Source organism: Seriola dumerili, unplaced genomic scaffold (genome assembly GCF_002260705.1).
Source record: "Seriola dumerili isolate Sdu_G_001 unplaced genomic scaffold, Sdu_1.0 BDQW01001449.1, whole genome shotgun sequence".
NCBI classification, from domain to species: Eukaryota; Metazoa; Chordata; class Actinopteri; order Carangiformes; family Carangidae; genus Seriola; species Seriola dumerili.
In genome coordinates this window covers 501,072-522,953 of record NW_019175704.1, presented here as the reverse complement: position 1 = coordinate 522,953, position 21,882 = coordinate 501,072, and the positions used below count along the sequence as shown (strand labels likewise).

General features: G+C 42.6%; 1 pseudogene; it reads right to left on the bottom strand.

Moving 5' to 3' along the window:
• Nucleotides 1-838: 838 nt before the first annotated feature.
• LOC111238652 lies at nucleotides 839-21,347 on the bottom strand (annotated as a pseudogene).
• Nucleotides 21,348-21,882: the final 535 nt, after the last annotated feature.

Sequence of the window (21,882 nt, the reverse complement as noted above, 5' to 3'; positions counted from 1 at the left end):
CAACAAAAGGAGTGCCAGATTTCACCATTTGATAGCACCACCAACAATAACTGTATTGTACACGATCAGGTGGCGTTTTGCTTTAATTATATTCCACACAGTAACTGTATTTACATCCTTTCATTCACTTCGTGATATGACTGACAGTGGGCTGCACACATATCCTTCAAGGACTGGAGTCACACCAGACAACTTCTTTTTTGACTCGTTTCATTCCTGAAATGAAGAATGAGGCCGTGTTCTGTCATTCACCATGACAGAGAGGTGATCGCAGTGTTGACTTTGTCAGAGGTGTGACACTGAAAAGGAGGAGACAACTGAGTGTTTCTTCCACTCTCTTAATATTTTGTTTTCACTTATAAACACCCTCCACTGGAATTGGAAACTTGTAGGAGAAAACACAAGCGGTCTTGTGTTGTACAAACATGTACAGCGAGGGTCCACAGGGGCCCAACAACAAATTTTTGCCCCTTATATCGTGCATAGTTCAGTACAAGTTTTAATTATCTTTTTTAAAAAAACAACCTAAAAATCCATACCATTCTCATATCTTGCTGTTGATAATGAAGCTGCAGCCAGGAGCATTAGCGTATCCAAGGTTATAACATAAAGAAATCAGCCTACCAGCAACTCAATCCATTCCTGTAAACACTGAAAAGAGCATTTATGGTGTTAACAGAGTTATATGTCATATTAATGGATGTTATTTGTATCAAGATGCAAAGAGACGCCAAGATGCTCCACCCAAAGACTCCTAATTACTCCAAAAGGTCTTCGTAAAAGCACTCGAGACTACCACAGGAACCTACTTTTAATACAAATACTTTATTGACAATGTGTGTATGGCATACGTTTTGATGGAATTCCTAAATCATGAGAACACAAACCAGCTTTGTCTTTTTTACAGTTTATATCTGCAAAATGACACTGAGAATCTGTAATGCATATATAGAATCAAAAGTGCATATTCTTGTTCCTTTTTACTTTGTCCATATACACATTACACTATACATAAATAATTGCATTGTAAAAATGACTCAAGTATTTACATGTATAATATACTTTATATAATATATAAATTTTATATTAAATCTAGGTAGATTACAATTAGGATACTGGGTCAGGAAACCTCATGTGAGTCCGTGAGTGTGTTTGTGTGCTATCTGTGGTTGTTGAGCAGCACCTCCAGCCAGCAGGGACAGGAGGTGATGAACTGTCTGGAGTAGCATGGGCCCCATCCTTTAGCAAAACTAATGCGAACACTGTGGGGGTCCCAGGGCCCCTCCTGGCTCTCAGGCTTCACGCCGTGCTCAGCCATCCAACTGGAGCACTCATAGTCAAACACCTTGAGGGAGAAGCCTGGCATCACCCTCTTCACACTCAGCCCTCGTGCACTGGGTGGGTCCAGAGTGGGTGAGTGGACAAACACCGGGTGCTGGCTGCGATTGTACACCCACACCCCGTCCGGCTCGTGGCTTAGCACGATGCCGAAACCGATTTTACTGCGTATCTGTTGTACACTGCTGCTGCTGCTGCTGCTGCTGCTGCTGCTGCTGCTGTTCCCTCCACCTCCATGGCTGTGATGTCTGTGAAGCTGTGTGCCGTGGCTCCCCGGGTCATCACGGCGGCTGTGGTAGGCATTGGCGTGGAGCTGGCCGAGGCAGAGGCCTGTGCCCTGAGGTAGGTCATAGAAGATGCTGAGCGAGGGCTCGTAGGCTGGATACAGGCGACCCACGCGCGTGCGCTGCTCCCAGTAGGCAACACTGCACCAGTGGGAGCGATGTCCGCCTGAGGTCGAGGAGCCGAGGGAGGTACCAGTGTCTGAGGGGATGAAAAGAGGTGGAAGAATTAATGTTTGCATTGGTAAGTGCGCTAATTTTTTACGACAGTAATTCCTCTTGAAGGGAGGAGAATAATGTTATGTTAAGGGGGGTGGGGGGGTGGGGGAGAGGAAGTCTTTATGCTCAATTTTTTCTGTTTTTACTCGGGGTGGGTGACAGCACAAAATCCGGTTTTAGTCCGATACCACGTAATGCCAGGGCCAGAGTCACTGATATCATTACCAACATGTTTCATATTAAAACCAGCGTATGTACTATCATGTACTGGTGAGCCATGCGTCATGATTTATACAGTGAAGTCATCATTAATAGGCTCCTTCCGACTTTATTCTTATTACCACCAAATGCTTTGGACAACAGAAGCAAAGAGTCCATGCACTGGGATGAGTGTTCATGTGCCCAGAATGTTGATGACAGTTGTGACACCCCTCCCACTGACTGCACCTCCAGGCTGTCCTGTCCAGCCTCAGCAGGCGACTGGCTGTCCTTCAGCCAATCTGTGACTAAATCAATACTCAAAACAAGTTGGTTGACAGAACTAGAAAGACCACCTCTTGTTTTCACACGACAGAACACACGCATTCCTCCAAACAAAATGTTTTAGCTCACAACAGCGCCAACGTTGCACGAGGCTTTCAACTTTATTGTACATGACAAAAGAACATTTCTCCTGCAGCTTGATGTCCAAACCTTTTACCTTGTAAACATGCAGATGAGGGACAAAAATACTTTCCAACAAAAGTTCCAGGAACTTTAATTTCCCAAGACCTAATATCCAGGAAGTGTCCTCGGGGGAAAAGTTCCCATAGTGCATTGCATGATGATTTGCATCAGTGCATTTGATTGATGTATAAAAAGCATGACAGTCGTCTTGTGCTCGCGTTAAGTTGAGTTTCTGACGGCTGAACACTGTTATTCTTTTATTCAGGCAGGACAGACAGACAGACAATGTTTACATGTATGCTCTTTGTTAAACAAACTAATTAAGTAAATAGATAAATGGACATGACTATGACTGTTTCCTGTATCACCTGCACCTGTATCATCTGCATTCACTGCGTTTCTTCATTTATTCATGTTTTTACTTTAATTTATCGTCCGTCTGTTCTGTGTATTTTGAAAAGGGGGCTACAACTGTCAACGGTGATCACCCCACTTCCTTCACTGACATCCCCTCACCGTCTCCCTCCATCACACTCCTTCAGGACCAGAGTTAAAGAGGAGGTAGAGAGCAGCAGAGAGGGGAGTGGGGGGGTGGAAAGCATTCAGCTCTCTGTCAACCTAGCGCAAGCCCATGAACCCTTGACCCCCCAGCCTTCATGCTATCAGCTCACATTAACTCCCACACAGAGTGATGCCATTATTTTGCTCCAGAGACTCTATTGACACAGAGGATTTAAAGACCCATGTGCCTGTGGCCCCATTCCTTTCATATTCCAGCAGACACCCCTCTTCATCCACCAGGGGCCAGAATGGCTGCGGCCCGTCTTCCACTAACAAGCTGCTTTTAGGTGCAACCAGGACTGAGATTAGGCAAGGTGTGTTGTGTTTGCACAACGGCCATTTTCATTTCAGGGGGACAGGGTGGGTGGAGTGTACAGGGCCATGGGATGAGGAGGAGGACATGTAGGAGGAGATGTGTGTGAGTGTTCGTACGCAAATACAAGCAGACACACACACACACACACACACACACACAAACACACACACACACAGTAGATGATGAGATAGGGCCTCACACATGCACACGTACACACACAAATCGGGCCTTCTGATCCAAACAGTATGGTTGTAACACATGCACACACACACACACACACACACACACACACACACACACACACACACACACACACATACACCATCACATCAACACACACTGACGATAGGATGGTGAGTTTTATGCGACTAGAGACAAGCACACACACAAAATTGCACTTCTCATCTGAGGCCCACGTGTGTCATTAGTGAATTCCAGGCTGGCAACTCCTGCGGTCTGGAGTTTTTACAGCTCTCCAATAAGAGAGCTGGCTGCTCGGCTAGCAGGATCTCTCTTTCTTTCACTCTATCTCTCTCTGACTCTCTCTCTCTCTCTCTCGTTCTCTCTCTCACACACACACACACAAACACACACACTCACAAACACACAAAAACAAACACACACACACACACACACACACACACACACACACACACACACACACACACACTTTTACAAGCTATGCTCTTCCCTGTAATAAGGCAACACAAACATGTCTAGGGGAAACACAGGGAGACTTTATGAGCTCACGATCAAATTAATTCCCAAAGAAGACATAAAACAAACTGGGACTTTTTGGGGTTTTTTAGACATAGCACACTTTAATTTCTAACATATAATGAATGATGCAGAAAAGGATATCGTATTAAATCCTGGCTTTTAAGTTTATGATGTGTTAAGAAGTCATAGCACCGATAGTATATAGTACTGCAAACAGAGAGACAGAGAGAGAACATCTAAACAAACTTAAACTCAAGAAAATGATGCTTCAGTTTTCATGCAACACTCCCAGAAGAGTTGACATCTGTTCCATCTTTTAGCTCTTTTAAATCAATACTTATATATTAAATCAAATTTGGGACTAATGATTGAACTCTATGATTGTACTGTACTGTAACTGTCCTATTCACCTGTTTCACCAACTAAATTTCACATTAAACATGAGCACCACCATCTTCTAGTTGATTTTTTTCAACTGAAGCTTGGCTGATAAGCTGTGAGGTGAAAAACACTCAATCGTGATTCCCACCAGTGTTTGACAGCCCGAGTGGAACAGCATGTCACATTTATTGTTTCTGGCACAGTCCTTAGTGTCATCATGCTCAGCCTGGCTATCATCCAGCTAAAGGTATAATGAGCTTGTGTGAGAATGACGAGGGAGAGCAGGGAATAAGGGAGGAGGAGGAGGAGGAGGAGGAGGAGGAAGGAGGAGGAGGAAGGAGCGGGTGAGCAACCGATTTCTTCAATGGCATTTTTAAAGACGGGTTCAAAATGGAGGTTATCGGTATGTTTATGTTCGAGCGGAGGAAGTCGAAAAACCGCGTGTGACTGTGTGAACTTGCATGCGTGCATCTGTATGTGAGGGCTGGCAGCAATTACAGCATCCTGCAAGCATTTAAGCCAACCACCATTTAACAGGTCTGTTTACCAATTAGATAAGTAGCCTTTGTTATTTCATTTCAAAATCACTGTCTCTTAGTGCCAATCTCATCGCAACGCCCGATACACTTCACAGCTGTTTTTAGCAAAGGTGGAAAGATAGGTGGAATATAAGACAAATAACTTGCTGTAAATGTGGACTAGTTTTGTTTCTGGATTGATGAAATGCTGTGGCAATCAAAGTTCAGGGGTCAGAGACTGTCGAACCTGGACTTCGAACAATGGCAGCACCGTTCATCTTTCCTTTTTCTTTTCGTCCTATCCTCACAACTGAAGAGAAGAGTTGAACATTTTGGGAAATACACTTGTTAGATTGGAAGATTTATACCACTCTCATTTCTGCGCTGTACATGGGAAGCTACAGTCAGCAGACTTTTAGCTTAGCTTAGCACAAAGACTGGAAACAGAGGGAAACAGCTAGCCTGGCTCAGTGCAAAGGTAAGCATCAGTGACTTCACCTGACAATCTTACTGTGAAGGCAAGAGTCCGAGAACCCAACACAATTTTAACTAGTCATTTTAAACACACTCATTCAACGCAAGGTCACCTTTAGCTGTGCTGGTAGGTGGATTTTTAAGCTGATGGAACAAACATGAACGTGATATCGATCTTCTCATTGAATTCACATCTTGAAATCAATTATCCATATTTCCCAAACTGTCTAATAAATTATTCCATTCAACTCCCTGCTTTTCCTCGCTCCCTTCCTCCTGCTAAACTTAACCTGCACGGAGAGGAAGAAAGGGTAAATACAGAAGTGAAAGAAAAAAAGAATAACAGAGAGAAAGAGGGAGCGGGAAAATGAGAGAGAGAGAGAGAGAAGGAGAGAGAGAGAACCTGCCAAGCATAACCAGCATCCACGGAAAAAATGAAGAGAGAGAAAGAGACTGTGAGAAAGAGAGGGAGGGAGGGAGACCCTTGTCTTTCATCCAGTGCCAAGGATTAGATTCCCCTCCAGTTATTAGACTCTTCCACTGTGCTGAAAGAAGTGGGTGGGTTGGGGAGGGGGGGGGGGGGGTGTATGTGTGTGTGTGGGGGGGCAGAGGGACGTGAAGGGAGAGTAGAATTCAGCTACTGACCATTGTCGGTCGCCTCTAAGATGCTTTGTTTTGACTCAACTTCCTCAAATTTCCTCCCCAAGCTCTGAAAAACTAAGAAATAAAGTAAAATGAGGGAATAAAAGAAAACACCCCTCCCTGGCGACAAATGGTAGGTTCAGTGTTGTTTGAGACAACTATCATTACAGGGCAACTTCAATCCAGCAAGCCACATTTAAGCTGGCGTCTCGACTATCTCTACCATCAGAGGGCTGCGTTATCGCCAGACACGGCCTTTACAGTCAAACACAACAGGGCTTTCGCTCACAAACACGTACGTGTACATGCACACGCACGCACACGCGCACACACACACACACACACACACACACACACATTCTTACACACACACTCCTTCCTTCATCCTCTTTTTCCATTGTAAAGTGGATCTTGTGATGTAGCCCACTGCAGTTGTGCAACTCCACATCTTTCTCTGCTTCTTGTTTAACAACACAAATCTCTACCACAGATCCATTATTTCATACAAAACCGCCGACCAAATTCCTTGAACCTGCAGGGCAACCGAGCTACAGGAAAGTTACTGTGAGTCCTTGTAAAATTCCTAGGAAGACGTGCTCGGAGGCAGTTTCAAAAGCTCCTCCAAGAGGAAGAGAGAAAGTAACCAGCTTCCTGCATTTCTGCTGCGACTTCAAAGTGCCAGACAACTCGAGCCAAGGAATGTCTCAGGTTTTTGCATACATCATTCCATTCTGGACAACTCTGCTGTCATGTCTTATATCAGCCACCAAGATACCAAATTCATGTTGTCATCGTGGACGTGAAAAAATCCAAATATAGGTGATTTCAATGTTTTCACTTCACTTTCGTGAATACAGACTTCAAACTCTTGTGCTTGTGATACTTATAATGAAGATGGCTTCAGGTAATATGAAGTATATATTAGATACTGAATTGATTCGTATCACTGTTGACATTTGAGAAAATGAACACTTGACATTGACAGATTTCACACTTTTTACATGTTTTCTACATAAAATCAGTAAATAGAGGGTGTTCTCATGATCGAGTGGTTAAGACGCATACAAGCAAATAACCTTTGTGACATGTTATCACCCCTTTTTTCTCCATTTGTCCTGTCTCTCTGTACTGCTAGCCTGTCAAATAAAGTCAAAAATGTCATAAAAATCTTTTTCAAAAAAAAGAAAAAAAAGAAGAAGAAGAAGAGTATATAGATAAAAGCAAAACACATTTAAAGATGTTCCAGGCCAACATGTGATTCTGTTTCACTGCAATGTGTCTGTACTGTATAATCTTTAGACTAGCTATTTTAAACATCCCAAACATTAGAAGCAAAGGCAGTTAATCAGTGCTCCTCGAGGAAACTGTAGGTCTATTATTCTTAGGTACATTTCACTAAACTCAGAATGAATAAAATTGTAGTAAATCGTGTAGTAGTATCAGTCTACAGTAGAACGTGCTCAAAGGTGCATTAACATTTCTGGTGTTTAGCTGTTGTTCAGGTTCGACAAACTCTAATTGACGCAGCCTCTTTCTTTTCCTTGCACAACAACTCTGCCATTGTTGACTGTAAATTTGGTCGCAAATTCAATTTCTATATTTCTAGAAAGTAAAGGTAAGAATAACACAAGCTGCTCCGCACAGAGTAACACTGGAAAATGTTCTTTAAATTTGAAAAATGACAGTGCACTGCCAAGATTGCCTATGTCATTATTCCTATTTGGCAGCTAGCTACCTCAGCAGAAGGCTATGTTAGGTTAATGAGCAGATAAAAGTTAATGTGTGTTTTCAGTTGGTGAACCTGCACCTTTGATTTCTACAGGAACGATCTGAAACTGAGTGAATCAGAGCGAGCAGCCTGACCGGCTGCAGCACGTTTAGTTTCAGTGCAACATTTGCAAATGTTTTTAGTGCAACTTAACCAACTACGCAGAGGGAGGGTGGGACTGGAGCCTAAATTATACTTTTACAGGACATTAAGGTGTCCCAGCAGCTACAGCATGAGCTGATTTATTGTTGTGCATGAGCTCTTGCTTTCTATCTCACGATTGCAACAGATTATTATATCGATTGCTGCTTTGCCTCTATGCCTGATGTTCATTCATACTTCATTCTTGAGGGAGAGTATTGAAAACAATCAGATCAAAGTCGAATTTTGCACTACAAATCGCTTTGCTAGATAAGGATGAGCTAATCTATAGACTGATGAAGGGAACATTAGTTCAATCACAGTGTGGTGTCTGTATACATGTAGCCCCTATACATGTGGTTACATTTTTTCAAGAGGTGCACAGATGACAACACACTGTTTGTACCTACAGAGGCACTAGAGACACAAACAGGTATCGTGACACTGCGACAGATAAACCAGGTGTGAGCTCCATGAAGAAATATGGATTATTGTAGCTTTATGAATAACTGGCCCTCAGTTTTGCACAGATCACTTAAAGAACGATGATTTGAATCTGAACAGAGAGACAAAAGCAGACACAGAGAGGCAGAGCTCGGTAGTTGACGACTCTCCCCTCCCAACACATTCCTGGACAGGCCCTTTTCCTCGACACTTCCTCCCCCCGCTCAGCCAGTCACAAGGGTCAAGTTGACAAGTCTCTCTCATTGAGCCTCACATGGTCCGACTATGTGGCCTTCACTCCTCACAACATAATTACACAAATTATTCATTGTTGGAAAAGATCCATTTCTTCCACAGTGAACAATGAAATTGCGAAATTCCTTTCGAAAACTTAATTTGGGAGAATTATCTGAACGTGAAACTCAAGTGTAGACGCGCTGATATAGAAATACAAGACTGTGGACTCACAATACAATGCACAATCACGATACATAACTCTCACAGTCTGGGGTGAGTAAGTAAAATGTGTATAAGTGCAAACACATTGTGAATGAGCACATTTACAATTTATCACATTTTCCATGTACTAAATCTGTTTTAATGAGGGAGCACAGCAACACAGGCTGACACACTGACACCTTATCGAGTTGATATGGCAAACGTGTATTTTACTGCAATATTCACTTTCTTTAACCTCTGTTTTTGTCTCCAGCAGCTCCTGTAGGAAATATCTGGCTCCTAAACTGCTAAATGTTCCACCATGTTTACCAGCTAGTCGGTAACGTTTTATTTCTGTCAGTTTATCTTTTTTTTTTTTTTTTTTTTTTTTTTTTTTTTTTTTTTAAACAGCTACCTGGCCCGGCTGAAAACAACACTACAAGACGTATAAAGGTGTAAACAATGAGCTGAAAGATGCCATAGAGCTGAGAGGAACTGTGGAGTCCATTGACCTGCAGGTTTTTCGCTACTAACAACCCCTTTCATACAACACGTTCGATTCAGTTAAGAAATACCGACTGGTGAAGCCAAATGCAACAACTATACAAAAGTCACCATCTATTTTTCTAGAGCACATGTGTGGAACATTGTAGCATGAATAGCAACAGTTCATGTTAATTGTCGCTTGCTCAGTGCCCATCAAGGGAAATTAGCTCTGGCTATAAACACATGAACAGTACATTGGACACTGCTTCTGCAACTCTTAGTGCTCTACTGTACTTGTCCTTTACAAATAAAACAAATAAAATAAATAGAAGCAAGTCTATGTCTGCAGTCCAGAGCCACCCAGGGGCAAGCAGAGACCATGAGCTGCGTTTTAGCTATGGCAACCAATAAATCATCATTTGATTTAAATCAAGTGATTTAAATGCAGACAACTTAGAACCAAGATAATCACTCTTGCATCTATCCTCTCGTCATACTGCTCAGCCTGAGCATTTGGTAATGCTAACATGGGAGTTAACAGAGAACTTATGTTACTAAAAGCTACTAAAGGAAGTAGCACTGAACAAGTGATTACACTAAAAGATTATACCTTTATTGAAAAGTATCAAACATGACTGTAATGCACACACGAGTTACGAGTCGGCAGTTTTCGAGAAAGACCTGCACAATGATTAATGGAAAGCTCTGTGTGAGGAAAAGGAGTGTGTCTGTGTGTATACATATACATATACATATATGGCCTCATGTAGTCTTTCTTATCAAACTCACACAGCGAAGCTTAAATACTGTATGTGTATGCCTGTCAATGCGGTTTCCAGTATTATGGGTAAATGCTTATCTCACACTCCCACGATTGTTCTGACTAAGAACAGGCAGCTACATCTCCAGAAAACTCCCCCGAAAATCTCACTTCCCTGAAATAAACTGCAGTCTTAATTCAGCGTTGTGATCAGAGCCCACAGCACAGGCGACAGTTTCCTACGTTTCATAGAGTCAGAGCCTGTCGACATCTGCAAAGAATCTTTAGGTTCAGCAGCATGGCAGGATTCCATTAAAAGCCAAATTGCGAGTTGGCAAAAACTCTGAGGGAACAACGGAAAGCCACAGCCAGTCCTGTAATTTAAACCTTATTTTAAATTGTGATGGCCTGACAACATGGACTGAAAGAGAGAGGGAGTTAGAAAAGAAAGAGTTAGAAAGGAAAGAAAAAGAGCAAAAAGAGTGAGTACAACTAACAGTAGAGGCTAAAATGTGGGTATCATCATCATCCATAAGAGCGGAAGTAAATTAACACTGAGAAAAAGAGCAGCAAAAGTTGGCTGAAATAATACAAGGATAGAGATGAGAAAAGCTAATAAATACTTCATAATTAGCATTGCTACTGGTGAGTTTCACCTCCTTCATACAGTACATGAACTTGGAAAGGTCAAGGCCTGCTGGTTCACTTTACTTCAAGGTGTAAATGTCTGAAACATGCTTCTGCACCTGCAAGTCTGTAAACACGTTTGGTATCTGGCTGCATCACAGTGCACACACAGCATTTCACACAGATACACAGAAGAACAGTGCAGCATCTAACAAGCCTGAATATATCAAGAACCAAGATCAAAACGAAATGCTAAAAAATAAATCCAGGAGATCCTGCCCGATAAGTCTTATGATTCAGCAAAACAAAGTGAGAGACATGAAGTGTCTGTGTTTCTTTGTTTGCAAAAGAAGGCTGACAGGCTGAGGGATCAGCTGTTAGAGATGTGACATAGTTTCATGAATTTTAGTCATATCAGCTTTGTTGAGCTTCAACTTGAACACTAAGAGATAAACATGCTGCACTTCTTGTCAATTTGCTAATTGAAGCCTTCAGCTCTACCCTCAACATTCCTCGTATCTTTCTCCTCACTTCTCTGCACGTTAAAGATAAGTCATGGTTTGGGTTAAATGTTGATTATTATGTTGTGTTTTGTGATGTTAAACCAGAAAACAGTCTTTCTTTAAGCCTTAACCATGTCCTGCCAGTGAATTAACACTCACACGACTAAACGGTCTATTATGATGTAATGGTGGCATGGAATTCATTACCAGGTTTTTTGATTTCAGAAAGTAATACAGCATGTTTTAACAAAAACCTAAGTCAAATCTACACAACAAACTGTGTTGCATAATATATACTGTAAGTGGCTTGTTCTTTAAGATGCAATATGAATGTAGGGAGCTTTCTGTCCCACTTTTACTTATGATTAAGTGAATTAAAAAATAAGAGAGAGGTGATAATACTATGTGGAGCACTTTGAGTCATCATGTGTTTTGCTGTTTTTCTTGTAAATATATTGATGTGGACAGAAAGAAGATATTGCATTATGACATCAGGTATTTCGAGGGAAAAGGAATGAAATATGTTACCAGTGAACATTTCACTGATACAGTCACGATCTTGCAACATTTCCTCATTATTTTCATAGAAAACAATCCAGTTGGCATTACATTCCCTTCAAAGTGCTTTTGTTGTTGCAAATGAATTGCATACAAACGTAATTTGTAGGAGACGGGCTTGTAATAGCTGTCAACATTCTGGCATTCAGCCTAAAATGTGAAAAAAATTCCAAAACCAATTAAAAGACTTCAGAAAAAAAAAGAAAAAAAAAAGAGCAAACTGGCATAAAAGAGCTCTGAGTGAGTTGTGTGCTACATCCTCAGCTGCTTGTAGTGAAAAAGAGCCCTGATGGAAAATATTTGAGGAAATGGCAAATGGTTAATGGGCCAGCACTTGATGTTGAATTCCATAGTCTAATGTGTCTCAGTCAGGCATAAGAGCAAGTGTTGTACGCGTGCCAGCAAACAGGCTAGAGGTTCAGGTCACTGAGAGGACCCGTCCAGACACAGACAGAGAGATTCTCACTGAAGGAGGTAGAATGTGGGTGTTTACTTTTTGTCTTTGCACTATTTTTATATCTCAACACTTTGACACACGATTGCGTGAATTCGACTTGGATTCTGTAAAAGTATCTCATTTAATATCCATGCTTCTTCCAGTCAAATCTTCTCTTTAGAGCAGTAGAGTCTCAGTAGATGATTTACAAAGCCTTCTTCAACCATGTCAACCTGGACTGACCCGGACGGCTTCACACTTTCTGGACTGAACTCACTAAAACAGCACGGCGCAGTCAAACTCTTAAAACTGTCCTCCAAACTTCCAAGAATGTCGGCTCAGCTCTGTGTTTCTTAAGTATTAACAGCGATATGTTCAAACATGTATCAGATGTCACTCTCCAGAGTCAAACCCCCTTATCCCCCTCCCACCTCTTTCACTCCGAGACCCTACTCCCCCTCACCTTCCCAATTTCCCAACATTCCTGGGCCGTGCCCCATCAGTCAAAGGGCCAATTCATGGGGTTAATGCTGCAGCGAGTGCAGACAGGGCTTTGAGACAGGATGTTTGGCTGATACCTTGCTCTGCTTAAGCAAACATGCCACCAAAATATGATTACTGGGGCAGAGAGGGAGCAGTCTTCTTGTCTTACTTCACTGCATCCAGGCCACACTAATGTCCACTAAGTATTATTGCTTTACTTGTTTCCACATGTTCAAAAGCCAGAGCCTAATGACAACAAGGTGAAAAATGTTTGACAATTACAATGATGTAATATGGCAAAAGCTGACAAGGACATCACTAACCCTTTGGCATTGTCCTTCTTGACTCTCAATCCTTTAAAATAAAAATAATGCTATGTCTACTTGTTAGCGTTGCGACATGTAAAAACAAGACTAAAAGTCCACAGTCATGCTAGCAATGCTAAGAAGACGTAATGCTCACAACAGACCACAAAACAACAAATGGAGTGATTTGGAATTTCTGACGTAGAATAATTAGGTTCAAGCGCCTGTGTTCACCATGAGAGAAGTGGATTATCCTCTACAGCACAAACGTGAAAGTTTTTGCCTGTACTGTGTGGCCGGTGCCTGGTCAAGAACAGGCTTTCAGGATCTCAAGCATCTTTCTGTGGGGATTACTAAGCATGAAATCAGCTGGAGTCACAGCGCAGTAAAACTGGCATTGCTCAACAGAGCGAACATACTGTAGCTACTCCAATTTGACAGCGCCTGCGAACGGAAAACTGATCGGTATAACCAGCTGGTTGAGGAGAACAGTCAGCTTATCACCTGTGTCAAACTATGTGGAAAATGTTTACAATTTCATTAAGTCAAATTGTAACATTTCGTAATTTTCCGGGTTTTGCATCTGTTCCAAGTTGTGGTTGCTCCACTAATTTTTCCATTTAAAAAAAGCCACTGTTATATGTAATTGAACCTGCTGACGGAGGTTATTTATATATTAGGCAATACAAACTGCTGATTTATGTTGCTTTTCCATTTATATGGTGTGACGACAACAATGCAGTCATACAGGAAACCACTTTTGAATAATGAGTAAATATATGTGTGTCGTAACAACACATCACCTCACGTTTCTGCATATTCTCTTGACGGCATCAGGCTCAGCTTGTTAGACTCAGATCCTCATGTCATACTGAACTTAGCTCAGCTTTCATTAGGCTCAGCTGTAATAAAAATCTATTTAAAGTTAAATCTACCTTTCTCTCGCTCCTCTCTTTCTGTTTCTCTTCTTTCTCTCTTTCGCTTCGGTTGAACACAATAAAACACACTCCATGCTGTAAGATTTCAACTTCTCAGATCTAACCTGTAAAATAAAGTGACTCAGTTTGGCATATTTTGTGTCTAATTAAGAATTTTTGTCAGTTGTTCTATCAAAGTCTTGTGGATATTGATGCCTGTTTATGAACTATTTCTCACTTACCTACGACATCATTTCCTGTTTTTTTTCTTAAAATTTTGAATATAACAAGCAGATTCTCAACAACTGTAGCAACTAATATTTTCTCAACTTCCATCATAATTAGCAGCAAATTTCAAAGAGTTTCTTGGAAATATTGTAGTAATTTACAGCTAAACATTTTCCAGGAAAATAGCTGGAAAATATGCGACCCATTACCAATGTCAGTGCCAAATTTCATGACCATTACCAAACAACCAACCATGCCAATACAGCCACATGTCGCAAATACTGGTAATGATTAGAGGTTAATGTGATACTGACAAATTTCATTTCAAGTTTTAGCAATTTGTGTACCATCAGAGGAAAGTAATAATATACAGAAGGAAGGGGGCAGAAGAAAATAGTGCAGATAGTCCAAATAATGTGTAAAGAAAAGGCAACACAAGCTCTGTCTAATACAACATACAGCAAACAACTTTTATACATCCATAAAGTAAAGAAGCATAACTTTGCCTCCCTTCCAACAAATCGCGTGATTGTGAGTGTGTGTGTTTATGTGTGTGTGCGTGTGTGTTTTTGTCCTGATAGCACCCCTATGTGAGTACTCTGAGACGATCTTATCACTGAGTCAGACAGAAATTCCTCCCTGTCTCCCTGACACACACACACACACACACACACACACACACACACACACACACACACACACACACACACACACACACACACACACACACACACACACACACACACATACACTCGCTGACAACATGCAACTGAATGACATGTTTTGTTGGAATCACAGAGGGATGGTCCAAGTAGATATAAGCCTTCTAAACTTCCAGTAAACGTTTCCCTTTTCAAAGCAGGGCTGTTTTCTGCAGTTTAAAGGGAACGTTAACTGATTGAATGATAAAAGAGGCCAGGCCAAAGGTATGTATGGACCACACCCTGCTGCAGCCTTTTTTTTCTCACAGCTAGGGTATATAACTGGCTTTAAAAGAATAAAAAAAAAAGATGCCAAAGTGCCGCAGCATATGTTCAATGCTTGTATTTGTTCTAAAGACAACATCACAGGCTTTAGATGTTACGCCAGAGGATCACCTGCACAAAAAGGATTCATTTACACTCTTGAAAGATCTAACCAGCATCAAGGGGTTTTTAAGCTACAGTCAATTCTTTGATACATGTTGGAATAAGCTTCGGGTTCAGCCTATTTCCTGTTATTCTACCAGCTGTAGCTTAAAACAGGAGTTTTATAACCTGTCAAAGTTAACAACAAAAGCTACTTGCAGATTTCTTGGCTACCTCTGTTCAGCCAAGTCTCGTTCCTGCTCACGCTCTTGGCCTGAGCTCCAGTTCTCAGCTCCAGTGTTGCGGTGCGGGTGGGTGGGTGGGGAGATTCAGAGACGAGACACACACACACACACACACACACACACACACACACACACACAGACTCACCCAAACACTACACACACCACATCTTGTGAGAAAAATGATCTAATTTCCACTCATTTAACCAGGAAAACAATAGGAGGTATCCTCTCTTGCTCCTCAGCTTGGTGACAGCTCACAACATAAAACTTGGATGATTTTTTAATGAAATAATTTTGTTAGTGTCTCTGGTCGAGACGAGATCCTCTAAACTGGGTTATATAGTTAGTTATAGTAGACATGGAGGTCCTGTTGTCTGCATTTTTCATTTTTTGTGAGTTTGTGAGTCTGTGGGTTTTCGTACCGTGGTGGGAGTTTACGTTCTACAATTAAAAACTTACAAATTGTGGGTATTTGATGGGCTGATTTTAAGACCTAATGTATTGAATTAGAACATTTGTAGGCTAAAAGAATTAAAGGCAAAGAGAGGTTTCAGCGTTTATCCCCGAGAATTGTATTCCTAACAGCGTGAAGAAGGCTTTGAAACAGCATTAAGATGTTCGTGTTGGGAAGTAAAATACCCAGAAATTATAACAGAACAGTCCATTAAATAAGTAAAACATGGAAAATCTTCTGAAAGAGGTGAGGTGTGCAGCGGGAAACCTTGAGACCACAGTTATTTCTTTAATGCTCCCGACAGCCCTGCCCAAAACATATAACATCTCAATAAACGACTTCAACTTTAAACATTGATTATAACAAAAAGTCTAAAGGTAATTCCTGGACACAAAAGACAAATAAACCCACGAAAGTCTCATCGGGATTACCCCAGTCTCTCTCCCTCAGAGGACTCTGACAGGTCTGTGATGTCGTGACTACACTACACAGGCTTCATAGGTGCCCATTCACCTTTCAACACCGTCCACAAGTGAGCCCTGGGAGGCTTGATCGAGTGGGTTTGTGGGTTTCTTCTAACGCTACAAGGACCTCTCCACCCGACCCCAGCACGTAAACAAATAAAGCTCCAGTTTCATCATCTAGAGGGGGCTGTTTCCTGTCCAAATGCAGCCCTCAGCCCCCCACCCCCTCCTCACCCTGTCCACATATACACACGCACACAAAACTCTATACCTCCGCCTCATCAGAGCCGCTCGGCTCCCCCGCCCCCAAAATGCCAGGCTCTTTCCACTGCTCAATTGCCGAGAGGAATGGAGGGATTTGAGGGAAGAAAGAGGGAAAGAGGGGGATGGGTGGTTTGAGAGGCAAAGGGGATTGGGAGTATGCACAGGGATCTTATTGCAGCTTCATCCCAGTGAAATATTTTGCAGCGGAGAAAGCATGGGGAGAGAGAGAGAAAAAGAGAGAGAGAGAGAGAGAGACGGGGAAAGAGAGACAGAAAGGCTACACTGCTGTGCCATCTAGATAGTGAGAGACCCCAGACCCCCACCGAGCCCTCCAAGCCTCTCTGACAATAGAAGCTTTATGCAGTGGAGTTTTTGGTTATCTTAACAGCCTTTGAAAATAGGAAGGAAAGCACAACATAATAACACCAGTAAATGTAATTCACCCTTTTATACAAACATTCAGAGAGGATGCATGCTGTGTGTTTGCACGCATGAGTGTGTGCATCTGTAAGTGCGCACACACACACACACACACACACACACAAAAACTTTTTCCATTTGTGATTCCAAAACTTATATGTGGGAAACGTTACTTCTTCAGGAATGTGAGACAACTTTCATCATCGTACCCCTCTGCAAGTAACATCTGCCCGGTCACACTGTTCATGCGCTCATGATGCAAGTTACTCACCTGTGTAGTCTCTTGGCATAATGTGAGGCGGACTGGAGAAGGGGGGGGGCACAGTTTCAGTGTAAGACAGAGTTGAGTCTGGTAAATGTAGAAAAAACACAAACATACAGAAGAGTGAGCAAAAAAATTCACATCCTTTGGTTACAGCTTCTTAAATGTGAAGATTTGCTGTTTTTACATGACTGTAAATACTTTGGGGTTTTGGACTGTTGGTAGGAATAGATTTGTAAATCTTTATTTGAAGACCTCACCTTGGATACTACTTCATTTTATGCCATCTTATAGAATGAGACATTAATCGATGAATTAAAATCATCTTTGTCAGATGAATCAATAATGAGAAAGAACATTGGTTGCAGCGCCTGATACAGTCCCTGAGACTGTGGAGCAGACTGCCTGTTTGCCCAAACAGAGCCTCTCTCTTATAAACTCTAGATTTCATGCTCATCAGAAGGGAGGATGAGCACAGATAAAGCGCGACTAACTCTGTGTCACTTTCAGCACAAGCAGCTTTTCACAGATAATCTGTGTTTCCAGTCTAAAAATACAATGGTGACACCACCCTCTGTGTCATTTATTGGTTTGTAATGTGGTCGCCTTTTTTCCAAACTCACCCAGTGGCTTGTGTTCATCTGAACGGGACAGAGAGTACGGGGGAGGAGGTGATTCTGGAAATACAACAAAAAATGAAGGTTAAGTTAAAGGCTGTATGGTCTTAATACTTAATTATCAACTGAATTAATCAACGACATAGTATGAGTTGCTGGATGAAATTAACAAAAATCTTGTAGGCTTACACAATGGTGCTACCTGCTGCAGATTTTACTATGTATAAGGCTTACAGTTGCATAGTCAGTGAGCTAGGTTGTCCATACAAGCTCCCAGCCCACATGGAATTATAATACGACAAAAGTAAGCTGCAACTGCAGTGGTGAAAATGCTAGCAAGAATAAAACTTCAAACGTATTACATTAGAACAACTTTGTCTTCAGTCCCAAAATAAAATCTGCTACAAAAACATGCCCATCCCATGCCCAGGTTTGTTATCATCCCCCATCAAGAACTCATTGACATGTACTAAAACCTGCAGCCATTAAATCATCATGTAATGAATCATAAAATGTTCCTCCTCACTTAAATTATAAAACAGACTATTTCCTCATCAGACAGACCATTAAACCTGCCTGTTTCTAATACTAATATAGAGACCACATGCCTGAATCTGACAGAGATGTTTGACTTTCAGCTAAAATCTCCTTTCCACAAGACTATATGCACAGTAGTTGCTTTTCATGAAGTGTTAGATATCAACAGCCTGTCTTTCCTCATACCTTAGGCACAATTTGTACTGAGAAACATGACTGCATAGCTGTAAACATATTTAGCCTTTCATTTGAACTTCTATAATGTATAATTCACCCTCATAACTCAAATTCAGCCTCTAGGTTATAAGCAGTTCATCACAGACATGGCATGTTTCTTTCAAAAGAGAACTGTATTTGATTGTAAACGTGTTCAGCTTTATCCTCTGTCTATCCCCTCACCAGATGACTTCTTTGTGTAAGCAAGCAGCACTGAAAGCTAAGCAATGCTGCTACTGTTGCTGCTGCTGCTGCTGGGATAGTCCCTTTCAGTCCAAAGTGGACATGGGTTTGTGGCTGCGGCCCCTTTAAGAACAGAGCCAGTAATTGCCGGAGTCCTCAGTCTGTCAGATACCCAGCGAGTCAGTCTGGCGCCAGCACTACGCAAACTGTATATTATCGGCACTCCTTCACCTAAATAACAAGAGGAGGACCTCCTTGTCAGAGAAAAAAGAGCCTAAGTGCAACTTGAGAGCGACCTTCAATTGGATGATGCGGGAAGCAACAAAGTTTTTGCGCAAATTTAAATAGGTGTGTAATGTGTTTGGAATGTCGAGAGGAAATCAAAGTAATGGTTGACTATAGTAAAAGCGGAGTTATGAAAAGATTATAAAACTGTACTGCAGGCAATAAAACATGAGAAGAGTATCGGTGACATTTATTCACAGGAGGTTCAGTGATGCATTTTAAGCTTTCATATACAGTAAATGTTATCAGTTAAAACGCCTGCAAATGTTAGATGACTTCATCGTTGAAGATATGATTAATTGACGAAAAAGAAACAACTTAAATGGAGCCCCCCCCCCCTCGTGGCTGTGACAGTTTGACACTTCAATCAACAATAACAACATTCTTCTTCAGCTACAGGCCTCAGGCAAACAACTCTGATTTATTGGAAATTCTCAATAATTTCATGCTGACTTTTATAGACTATATATGTATATGGACCACAAAGCTTTATATTATGCATAAAGTCTAATACAAATAAGATGCACCTCACTTTCAAGAGATTAAATTCTGCCTCTGCCAGGGACTTCACCTGACCTTCACTTCTTGAGGGAGTCCCAGAGCCCCCCATAAAAAGTGTGATGGTTTCAAGTGATGCTTAATTTGTCAGCAGAATGACTTATTTACTGGTATCCCCTGTTACTCGTTTGATCAATTGAAAGTTGACAGACCTCAGGTCCATTCAGGGCCCTGCCCCTCCAATGTCGGTGTCCTTACCTGGCCCACATAAACGGCTGTAGTGATAGGGGTTGCAGCACACCTTTGCGCTGTCCACTGTGCCGAAGCTCTGGCAGTGGCACAGCGCTTTGAGCCGGGCTGAGAGCGGCAGGTCGCTCCAGCGATACAGCTTACACAGGAGATACTGTGGAGAGATGTGATGGGCACCGAGCCGCAGCTCAGTGCTTGGCACCATGACGCACTCGCTTGGTAGCCCCCCTTTGGCCTCTACAGCCTTGGCCAAGGCGTCCAGAGATCTCTCCTTGAGTCTTTTCAAAAAACCATGAGCGGTGCTCGCGAGTTCATCCTCCAGCCCCGCATGCCTCGGTGCGCACTGACAAGGGCTCCCCCCGTCTTTTCTCGGGGCCCAATAAGGGCTCCGAGGTCTGAGATCCCATTCCCCAAACAAACAACACGTCACCGTCCGACTGTCGCCCTCCTGTCCCGATCGAGAGCCCCTGTGGTCCGGGACGCACATGGCACCCCGGTCATCTTCAGGCTGCTCCTCTTCCTCCCTCTCCCCGCTCTCTGTCAGGTCTCCAGGCTCCCCCGTGAGTCCCGGAGCCGGGTCAGTGTGTGTCACCGACCGCTGCTCATGTCTGTGGAGCTTTCCTGAGTGTCTGCCACACGGACCGTTCCGTCCTCCCTCACCTCTTCTGCTTCCATCCCGCCCGTCGCTCTCGGTGACCAGACGGCTTCTCCAGAGTCGCCGTACAAGACCTGAGCGTTTCGACTTGAACATACGACAGCCTAGACAGTTTTGGATGTGCCCTGTCGGTCCCGTCCGGGTCTCGGAAGATGCCACATCGATTTACACTCGTCGCGCAAGACCGGGGGTTTGTGCACGGTGCGCACAACATGCGCAGCCGGTGGTCACCGTTTTCTGGCTCTCCCGCAGCATTAGAAAGTAATATTCAGTCATGCATTGCGTTTAACATCACTAAACGTCTGAAGAAGGAGAAGGCTACACACAGTCACTGCTCAGTGACCTGCTGTCGCCAACTCAATTAAGCCACAACTCTTGCCAGCCCTTTTACGAAGCCGTCAACTCCCCAGCACTCTGGAGATCCCGCACATGATCCACAAACCATAGTCAGACCACTCAGGAACCGTATCAGCTTACATTAAAAAAAACAGTATCAGAAACATAACTCCAAAACGTTCCCAGAGTTTCTCCTTGAGCTGTGTGAACCCCTCGATCTGTAAAATCCTTCCTTCACCCCGAAATAAATCCTCGCAACACTCAAATCCCGGTGATTTCTGTCGCTGCGGTGGAGGCAACAATCCCACTGCAGAGTCCCGGGATAAAGCAGAGATGATCGGGGACTCCGGTGCCAAACTCCAGGACGGATTCCGTGCTGTGAGGTTGTTTTAAAGAGAGCTGGAATTACTCCACTCTACACTACCCTGCAAGTCCTCTACAGACGCACACACAAACACACACAGGCACACAAGTACACGCACGCACGCTCGCGCACGCACACACACACACACACACACACACACACACACACACACACACACAAGAGTCAAGCCAGACAGAATAAGACAGAATCGATTGATTTTCAAAATAAAAACCTTAACGGTATTTTTATGTGCAAAACACACAGGTGATGTTACTTTGAAAGGAGGTATAGCTGTATATAATAAGGCTGTATATCAATCTCAAATTCAAAGTTCCAAATTTTCCTTCCAGAAAGCGTTATTATCATTAGAAGACACATCATAGATCTAATTAATTAAAAAGTTGTCACATGCGAACACAAATGCAAGACTTTTATTTTGAAGCCCACATAATTCAGCATCCCATGCTATTTAGTCTGGCTTGACACCTCCCCCCCCCCCCTCTCTCTGTCTCTGTCTCTGTCTCTCTCTCTCTGTCTCTCTCTCTCTCTCTCTCTC